Source organism: Helianthus annuus, chromosome 5 (assembly GCF_002127325.2).
Source record: "Helianthus annuus cultivar XRQ/B chromosome 5, HanXRQr2.0-SUNRISE, whole genome shotgun sequence".
Taxonomy (NCBI): domain Eukaryota; kingdom Viridiplantae; phylum Streptophyta; class Magnoliopsida; order Asterales; family Asteraceae; genus Helianthus; species Helianthus annuus.
In genome coordinates, this window is record NC_035437.2 from 17122958 (window position 1) to 17133513 (window position 10556).

Here is a 10556-nt window from a genome sequence, read left to right on the forward strand (position 1 = left end):
ATATTAAAACTTTTTAAAATATGAACGGGTGTTTCAAGTTGGTAATCAGAGCTTAAGGTTGTTAACGAAGTGTGTTTGGTTCGAGCTTGATCAAGCATCCGGTAAGAGTTAATTGTTTTAAGTAGAGTTACTTGGTATAAAAAGGAAATGATGAATAGATATGCATGGGAAGAGCGCGTTAACACACTCAAACCCAGAAAGTGCATGAAATAAGAACGGTGAAAACAAGTTATGAACTTGAATAAACCAAAATAAATAAATCATATGCTATAGATGAAATGTTTAACACTCGATATAAACATTTCAGTTTAAAGATGGCGGATGGAGATAATGATGATGCGGTGCTGAAAGTCATTGAGCAAATAAGAGAAGTGATTGCTGAAGAGGTAGGAAAAGCAATCGAAAACAGTTTGTCGGGTTTCATCGATAAAATCCAAAACACGGTGTTATCAGTGGTGGATGAAAGAATTAAGAAATTGGAGGATAATGCCAATTTAGCTAAGGAGAAATTGGGAGAGCGTAAGGGTTGCTCGTATAAAGAATTTATGGCATGCAAACCACCACTCTACAACGGAGAGGTGGATCCGATAGTGTGCCAAAGGTGGCTGAGTGATATAGAAGGGGTGTTTGAGAGAACCCACTGTGACACGAATGACTTTGTGGCGTATGGCACGGGTCAACTGAGAGGTCAAGCAAAAGACTGGTGGGATAATAAGAAAAAGGAAATTGGTAGTGAAGAGGCGAAGGCGGTGACATGGGACGAGTTTAAGGTACCATTCCTTAAACATCACAGTCCCAAAGCGGTTATCAATCGAATCAAAGAAGAATTTATCAAGCTTAGACAGAAGGGCGAATCTATGATAAGATCACAGGAATCTTTCTTGACAAACTAAGGTTTTGTGATGAATTGGTGACAACCGAAGAACAGAAGGTGTATTATTATTACAATATGCTAAGCGCGGAGTATCGGGAGTTCATGACTCCCTCAAAATACGAAACCCTCACCGAAATCATCAACGCCGCTCGGGAAAGGGAGATAGAGCTGAAGAAACAAGTTGAGAGGGGTGAAAGAAGGACGCAAGTGGTTAATCCAAGTACTACGAAAAAGGCACGCACAAATGACTCATCAAAGAAGCAAGAAGGGAAAAGTAGTTCGCCAAGTTGTAAAGTATGCAGGAAAGGGCACAAGGGTGAGTGCCGGTTTAAGGACAAGTCGTGTCCTATATGTGGGAAGACAGGGCACACACCTACGTTGTGCCCGGGGAAAGTGTCAGTGTGTTATAAATGTTATCAGCCGGGTCACAAGAAATCCGAGTGCCCAGAGTTGATCGGAAAGAAAGATGACAAGAATATACATAATGAGGCACCGAGAGCAAAGGCAAGATCCTTCCAGTTAACAGTAGTGGAGGCAAAAATGGAACCCGGTGTGGTCTCAGGTATATTTGCTATAAATTCAATCCCCGCGCATGTGTTATTTGATACGGGTGCGAATAAATCCTTTGTTTCACATGGATTTATTCGACATCCTTCTTTTGTACTAACGAAATTGCCTATGCCATTAGAGGTAGAAATAGGTGACAACAAAAATTTCCTTGTGTGTGATATATGTCGAGATTGTAAGATAAGCATTGACGATGAGGAATATTCAATAGACTTGATTCCTATGTCAATGGGGAATTTCAAGTAGTGGTCGGGATGGATTGGTTATCCCGACACCATGCAAAAGTCGTATATTTCCGCAAGGAGATAAAATTAACATCTCCAAGTGGAAAATCGGTTACCATATATGGCGAGAAAGGGGGTAATCCTGTTATGTGCTCAATGTTAAAAGCTCACAAAATCATGAGGCACGATTGTAGGGCATTCATGATATACGCAAATGAACCAGAAAAAGGATCACTAGAAATTGAAGACGTACCGGTGGTACGCGAATATGCCGACGTATTTCCGGAAGACCTACCGGGAATACCGCCAGAACGGGAGGTAGAGTTCGGAATCGAATTGATTCCGGGCGTGAAACCTGTGGCCAAGGCGCCGTATCGGCTCGCACCTTCGGAATTGCAAGAATTAATATCTCAAATTCAAGATCTCCTCGACAAAGGGTTTATACGGCCGAGCGTGTCTCCGTGGGGTGCACCGGTGTTGTTTGTGAAAAAGAAGGATGGGAGCATGCGCATGTGTATCGATTACCAGGAGTTGAATAAACTCACGGTGAAAAATCGATATCCGCTCCCAAGGATTGATGACCTATTTGACCAATTGCAAGGCGCAAGTTGGTTCTCCAAAATCGACCTTAGATCGGGATACCGTCAGTTAAAAGTAAAGGAGGAAGATATACCGAAGACGACTTTTCGTACACGGTATGGACATTATGAGTTCCTCGTGATGTCCTTTGGTTTAACTAATGCGCCCGCGGCTTTCATGGACCTTATGAACCGGGTTTGAAAGCCTATGCTAGACAAGTCAGTGATAGTGTTCATTGACGACATCTTGATATATTCGAAGAATGAAGCAGAACATAAAAGTCATTTGCGTGAGGTACTATAGACGCTCAGAAAAGAGAAATTGTATGCAAAATTCTCAAAATGTGCCTTCTGGTTACGAGAGGTGCAATTTCTTGGGCACATCATTAGTGCAAACGGAGTGTTAGTAGACCCGTCGAAAATAGAAGCCGTGACAAGATGGAATCCACCGAAGAATCCTTCGGAAATTAGAAGCTTTTTGGGGCTTGCGGGTTATTATCGGAGATTCATACAGGATTTCTCCAAAATTGCTATGCCATTAACCAAGTAAACCCGTAAGGACGAAAAGTTTATCTGGGGTGAAGATCAAGAAAGGGCGTTCCAAACGCTCAAGGAAAAACTGACTCATGCACCGGTATTGTCATTACCGGATGAAACGGATGATATGGTAGTTTACTCGGACGCATCGCATTCGGGGCTTGGCTGCGTTTTGATGCAACGAGGCAAGGTTATAGCCTATGCCTCAAGGCAGCTTAAAACTCATGAAAAGAAATATCCTACGCATGACCTCGAGTTGGCGGCAGTGGTGTTCGCTTTGAAAATATGGAGGCATTATTTGTATGGGGTAAAATGCACGATCTTTACCGACCATAAAAGCTTGAAGTATTTCTTCGATCAAAAGGAATTAAATATGAGGCAGAGGCGGTGGTTGGAAACTGTCAAAGACTTTGATTGTGATATACATTACCACCCCGGGAAGGCTAATGTAGTGGCGAACGCGTTGAGCCGAAGGACAGATTATACACCTATCCGAGTGCGATCGATGCAACTAATTGTGACATCGGGTTTGCTTGACCAAATCCAAAATTCTCAGACTGAAGCAATAAAGGAAGAAAATGTGAAGAAGGAAAGAATAGTTGGGCAGTTAAAAGACTTGGTGGACGGTAACCATGGATTGAAAACTCGATTTGGGAGGATTTGGGTCCCAAACTCATGTGGAGCCAAGACACTTCTACTTGACGAGGCCCATAAATCCCATTATTCGATCCATCCAGGGGCAACTAAAATGTATAAGGATTTAAAGCAAAATTATTGGTGGCCCGGAATGAAAAGAGATATTGTGAAGTATGTGGAGAAGTGTTTAACTTGTTTACAAGTCAAAGCAGAGCATCAGAAGCCATACGGTAAGTTGCAACCATTGGACATTCCACTTTGGAAGTGGGAACAAATTACAATGGACTTGCTGACCAAACTGCCCAAAACCAGCCGTGGTTTTGACGCTATATGGGTAGTTGTGGATAGATTGACGAAGAGCGCTCACTTCCTTCCGATTCGTGAGACTTATACGTCTGAAAAGATGTCAGAAGTGTATACCAATGAAATCGTGGCACGCCATGGGGTGCCGATATCCATTGTGTCCGACAGGGATACTCGGTTTACTTCGGACTTTTGGCGCAGATTCCAAGAGCAAATGGGAACTAAACTGTTCATTAGCACTGCGTACCATCCTCAAGCGGATGGTCAAAGTGAAAGAACAATACAAACGTTGGAAGATATGTTACGTGCTTGCATTATCGACTTCGGGGGTAGTTGGGATGTCCATCTACCCTTGGTCGAGTTCTCATATAACAATAGCTATCACGCGAGCATCGGAATGGCCCCGTATGAAATGTTATATGGTAGAAAGTGTAAAACCCCGATATGTTGGGGAGAAGTGGGTCCACGAGGATTAGCACCTGCTGATATAATCCGAACTACGAATGAGAAGATCGACTTGGTCCGAACTCATCTAAAGGCGGCCCAGGATTGACAAAAGTCATATGCGGATAAACGAAGGAGGCCGATTGAATTTCAAGTGGGCGATAAAGTAATGTTGAAGGTATCGCCGTGGAAGGGAATAATACGGTTTAGAAAAAGAGGAAAATTGAGCCCAAGGTTTATTGGACCATTCGAAATCGTTGAACGAGTTGGTAAGGTATCATACCGTCTCGAACTGCCTGAGGAGTTGAGTGGAATACATAGCACATTCCACGTGTCGCATCTCCGAAAATGTTTAGCAGACGAAACTACTCGTATCCACTATGATGATATCGAGGTGGATAACAGTCTCAACTATGCAGTAAGGCCAGTTGCGATTTTAGATCGTAAAGTGAAGAGTTTAAGAAACAAAAAGATTAACCAAGTGAAGGTCAAATGGGAACATAGGAAGGATTCGGATACCACCTGGGAGTCCGAGGAGGAGATGCAACGGCTCTACCCTATACTATTTGGTACGTATTTCGGTTTCGGGGACGAAACCCATTTAAGGGGGGTGGACTTGTAACTCCCCGGAAATATAAAACTTTATATTATAATTATAAAGTTTAATTAAACAAGAATTAATTAACTAGGAAATTGTAACCTAGTTAACTACGAGTTTAGAAATAACTTGAAAAAGGTTTAAAATAACCAAACTATATGTTAAATAAAAGTGGAGGGGCCTATATTGTTAAAATTGAAACTTATATTAGTTAAGTTAATAAAAAAAACAAAACCAAACACCCCATTTTGAGGTGTTGGCCGATCAAGAGCAGGAAGGGGCGATCCCCCCATTCTCAAAACCCTAATGTCACTAAAACTCACAAATTAAAGGCTCAATCCAAGGTGAAATCAAAATCAGAACATAGATTCGCGATCTCCTCATCAAAGGGATCATAAGGTATGCCAATTTAGGTTGTTTTGATTCGATTCAAATCTCTAGCATGTGATGAAAATCGAATGTTTAGCTTGATTTTGATGTTATGAAAATAGAAGAGATAAGATGTCCAGGGATAAACCCTAGGTGAATTCTTGTTAAAGCCTTGCATGCAAATTGTAAGATTCATAATCACCATTTTAGGTGATTAATGTGTTAGTAGAAACTTGATAAAAACTAGGATTAAGACTCTTGTTTTGGAGTAAATTGAAATCATGAGCTGATCTCTAAAATTATTGATGTTAAAATATGTGTATATTGTCTAATTGAAGTTAGTTTGAGTGATAATTTCAAGTCATGAACTTGGTTTAAATCATGTAGAAATCTGACCCGCTAGTTGTTTGATAAAACACCTAAAAGAGGGTTAAAATGTTAAATGTTGGGTGAAACGCAGATTTAACTATGTTAAGAATAATGCGTTAAAGCTTATAAAAGAGTTCTAAATTTGTTATGAATTGAACTCTTTAGGCAAGGAATCCGGGACGTCAAGCGTACACGCCGGAGGGGATACTCGTGGAAAAGGTGTGCTTTAAAGGTACGTGACATAGCTTCGTTAAATTCTGCATATCTATTTGGGTTTAGAGTATAAATAAAGTCGTAGAGTAATAGATACGTTTGATGCGTCTTATAGTGACGAAGATCACTTGACCATCAAACGGGTCAAAATAAAGATTGAGATGTAGATTTGATTTGTTAATAAAGTGATAATTTTCACTAAGTAGTCAAACTGGTCGAATTGATGTAATCAAAAGGACCATAGAGATAATAACTAGAAAGTCTTGTATGTTTAAAGGTGTTGGATTGCACCACAATTACGAATTTGCCCATGATACTTCTAGTTGTGAATCCGGGATATTGGGTCAAACTATAGAAGTAAGATGTAAATGTTGCTCAAAACGGAACATTTGGATTCCGTATGAAACAAGTTCTTAGTTCTGTGGGAACACAAAGCCACGAATGGCATAGATATGCCAAGGTTATAAGCCCGGGATATTGGGTAAGTATGCTAAGTGTATTTAGAAACTAAAAAGTGGTACAATGCAACCATTGTTAATGGGTTGGATAAACGAAACAGGGAAATCGGGGACAAGTTGTTGGTATCTCGGTTTCCGTGATGTGAAATTTACATGGTTAGATCCATAATTTTATTACGGACGCATAGGAAAAAGAATCGGTAAAAACGGACTAGCGAGTAAAAAGTTATGATGGTTTAAAGTTGGAAAATGGTCAATTTCCGGAGCTGGGCAGAAGTGCAGGATTTTAACCTGCACCTGCTGGAAAAAGGGTTCTCCCGCGCCACGCGAAAGATCCCATTCGGAACCCCGCGACACGCGGAAGCCGCCGCGATACGCGACGGTCTACCCGTGTTCTCCCGCGACACGCGCAGGACCAGTATTGGAAAATATTTATTTTTCTTATATTTTGACGCAGAATCTCGTTTATGCATTTCATTTAAATGTCAAAACTAACATTTTGATTGGTTTTGACTCTAGGAGATGATGGAGCTAACCGGATGATGATCAAGCACGCTATTAAGAACCGAACACGCATTTTGAAAGCTTCCGCTTTAATTTAACTCTTTCTAGACAAAGTTGATGATGTTAATGACTTGTTACTCATGTTTTGAATGTTTTAAACTAGTTGGTAGTTGTCTAGTAATTGCCACTTGAAACTTTATTTTGTAGTTATGTAATTCAAGGTATCTTTTATATTAAAACTTTTAAAAATTTGAACGGGTGTTTCAATAGCTCCAATCGACACCTGAATCGGATAAAATAGAAGCGAAAAGATTGTTCACAGAAAACATACCGGTCACTACGTGGTTATCATTCCTGGCATCACACGCGCCAATCGTGAATGCTCACCTGCGAGCACCATTTCCCCCGTTGTTATTATTGTTGTTGTAATTCCTGGTGTTGTTGTTTCCATTATTGTTAGCGTTTTGGTTTAGCTGCGGACAATCCCTTTTGAAGTGACCCTCACTTCCACACTGAAAACATCCATTTCAGTTACACTGTTGCTATTGTTGCTGCTGTTGTTGTTGCTTTTGTTACTTTGGGAACGGAGCTCTACAATCTTTCGCCAAATGGCCCCCCTTCTCACATCTCTGACATGCTTCAGTGCATTGCCCATGGTGATGGTAGTTACACTTATTACACTTCGGTTGTTTGACAACGTGCGAGCCCTGGTTCTGATTAGAGCCTTGGTTCTGATTAGAGCCTTGGTTCTGATTAATGGAAGAAGACTGGTTGAAGTTACAGTTGTTATTGTTGTTATCGTCCCTCTTCTATTGCTAACTGGAGTTAGAAGCTTTGTCTGAGTCATTCCACTTGCGTTTGTTGTTGGTAACAGGAGCAATCACAACACCACGTTCCGGTAGTGTACCGCGTTCAACTTCTCGGTCGGTGATCTTGTGAGCCAGACGAATGATCCGCGGAAAGTTGTCGAGATTAGCAGAGGTAACCATCCTCTTGATCCGGGGTGCTAACCCATTGAGATACAACTCAATTCACTTGTAGGGTGGGTTTGATAGGTTGGGGCACATCTTCGCCACCTCCTAAGAATGCTTCATGTAGGCTTCAATCTCTGATCCCACCATTTTCAGATGATAGTACTTGTTCTCTAGATTTTGAATTTGATCGCGGGGGTAGTATTCCTCTCGTATCAATTCCTTGAATTCGTCCCATGGTGTAGCATTTGCCATGTCAATCCAAAACATTTGAACAACGTTCCATCAAGTTAAGGCACCATCCTCCAACGTGCCTGAAGCAAACTTCACTCTGTCCCGGCCGGACAGTTACATATTGCAAATGCTGATTCGGTTTTCTCAAACCAACGAAGGAGTCCCACCCCTCCTTCAGTCCCACTGAAAGATTACGGCTTACAATCTATGAACATCTTGAATGTACAAACAGGTTGATTGTTCTAGTTTTGGTGTTGACCTGAAGGTAAAAGAACGTACGACGCACGAATGTGAGTTCGAATACACGAATAAAGAACAAGAATAATCCTGTTGTAAGTGTCATACCAGCTTGCTGAGCAGCTAAAGCCTCTGCCACTCATGTGTTAATAAGATATGTCAATTCCGCATGGGTCATGACAATGTTGCTTCGTCCACCATCGCGTCCACCATCGCGTCCACCATTTCGCCCACTCGAGATTCTACATTCACAATATACCAACATGAGAAAAAAATAGCACATGTTATTTCCATATTCAGTACAAGTAAACAAGAAAAGTGGATCATTCAGATGTTCAGATAAGTGTTCGAACGACAACCCAATTACATCTAGGTTCATAAGGGTTCAGAAAAGAGAGGAAAAATCAAGATCGAGTAGGAGTTAATCATCGTCATGGCTCCTATGGATAGTTGAATCCCCAATTATGTTGAATATTGGGTTAGGATCTTTTCCACACGCTAGGTCTCATGGGGACTCACATGCACCTCAAATTATTATTACGTGTGCACCCGTAATGATAATTTGATTTGCATGTTTACCCCAATTCCTCCTATCTTGTGTTAAAAGATCCCCAGGTTTGGGTGTCAAAAGCGGATGTTACCAAAGCGATAAAGATTGTGACAACCGGTAATTAACGGCCTCTAATTTCGCAATTAACAAACGTTTAAGTCGATAACAAGTAGTGTTTAAGACGCAAATTAACTTAATTAGGCCTTTAGGATGCCCAGGAACGTCTAACCGGCTCTACAGGACGCGTATGACAATCTGCAAGAAATATGCGGAATATCAAACGGTAACGAACTGAAACAGTACGAAATACTGACAACACCGAAAAATATTAAATTTTTACGATATATTCTAGCTTCGCAATTAAATTTCTATATCCGTAAACAAAACCGGATCGAAAAATGGGTTAGCGACGACGAAAGAAATATTTTACGCGAATTTTAACAAGACATCGTTCATACGCATCAAACATTCATTTCCGACATCACTCTACGCATTTTTACCCTAATATTATATCCAACGACATTTTTACGATGCTACGGAGAGTCTGGGTTTTGATAACGGATCTCGTAGGAATTACGGGCCATTTGAGACGCGATATTGGGCTTGTGGGCCTTGGGCCCAAGCCCACTTAACCCATACTTAACCTAACTATTTAAGAGGATGTGTTGCCCTACTCCCCTTAACTTACCAGCCGAACTTCTGATAATCCCGTTTATTCATTTATTTTTTTTCTCTGAAATTGATGCTCGGATGTTGAAAGATGATGCTGTTGTTGTCCGGTTCGTTCAGATTCAGTCGGTTCAAGTTCGAGTGAAGAGGTTACATATTCGGGTTATGTTTGTGAGATTTCAGCTGGGTTTTGGTTTAATTCGGGTCTCAGGTTCGGGTCAACAGCTCGGGTCAAAAGTTCGGGCTCGATCAAGACAAGTCAAACTGGTCAATGGTTCGGTTCGTGGTTCGGGTTGACTCGGTCCTCGGTCAAACCGGGTTAACTTAGCGAGTCAACCCAGTCAACCCGGTTGACTTGGTAACTCCGTCAACATTTTCAGCAAACCGACACGAAAGATTTGGTAAAAATAACGACGTGTTTATAGTTTTGGTGATTATATTTAACGATTGTTTTATTTTCGTGAAGTCGAGCTCAAACCGAATAGAATAGTATTTAGTTTATGTTTTTATCATTCTTACAAAAATCATATATATTGGTAAATTGATGATTTAATATTGATTGAATTTTGAAAAATAACGACAACTTGTGTTGTCGGGGGCGTCCAAAAACAGAGGAAACCCTGCTCGTTTTTCGAGAAAACCTGTAACCAAAACATGTTTTGTTTTAAAAACGACAACTATCGATATCAAGCAACTTTTATGGAAACCAATACAAGTGTATATATTATTTTAACGACACTTTATAGTTTACGAAAACGTAAATAACGCAAACTATTTTATAAAATAAATATAATAACTTTATATTTATTTTCACTCACCTAAAACTCTACGATTCTTTTTATAAAAATAAATATAGTCTGTATATTTATTTCAAACATCAAACGATTTGGATTTCTTTTAAAAAAAATAAATAAATATAGTTATATATATTTATTTTCAACGACAAACAACCCGAATTCGTTTTATAAGAATAGATGTAGTTCATATATTTATTTCAAATATCAAACAAAGAATTTGATTTATAGAAATAAATAGAGTTTATATATTTATTTCAAATATCAAACAATACGAATTCGTTTTATAAAAAAAAAAATTAATATAGTTTATATATTTATTTCAAATACCGTACAACACGAATTCTTTTATAAAAGTAAATGTATTTTATATATTTATTTCAAACGCCTAAACGACGTATACACATATTTTGATATTTATCATACG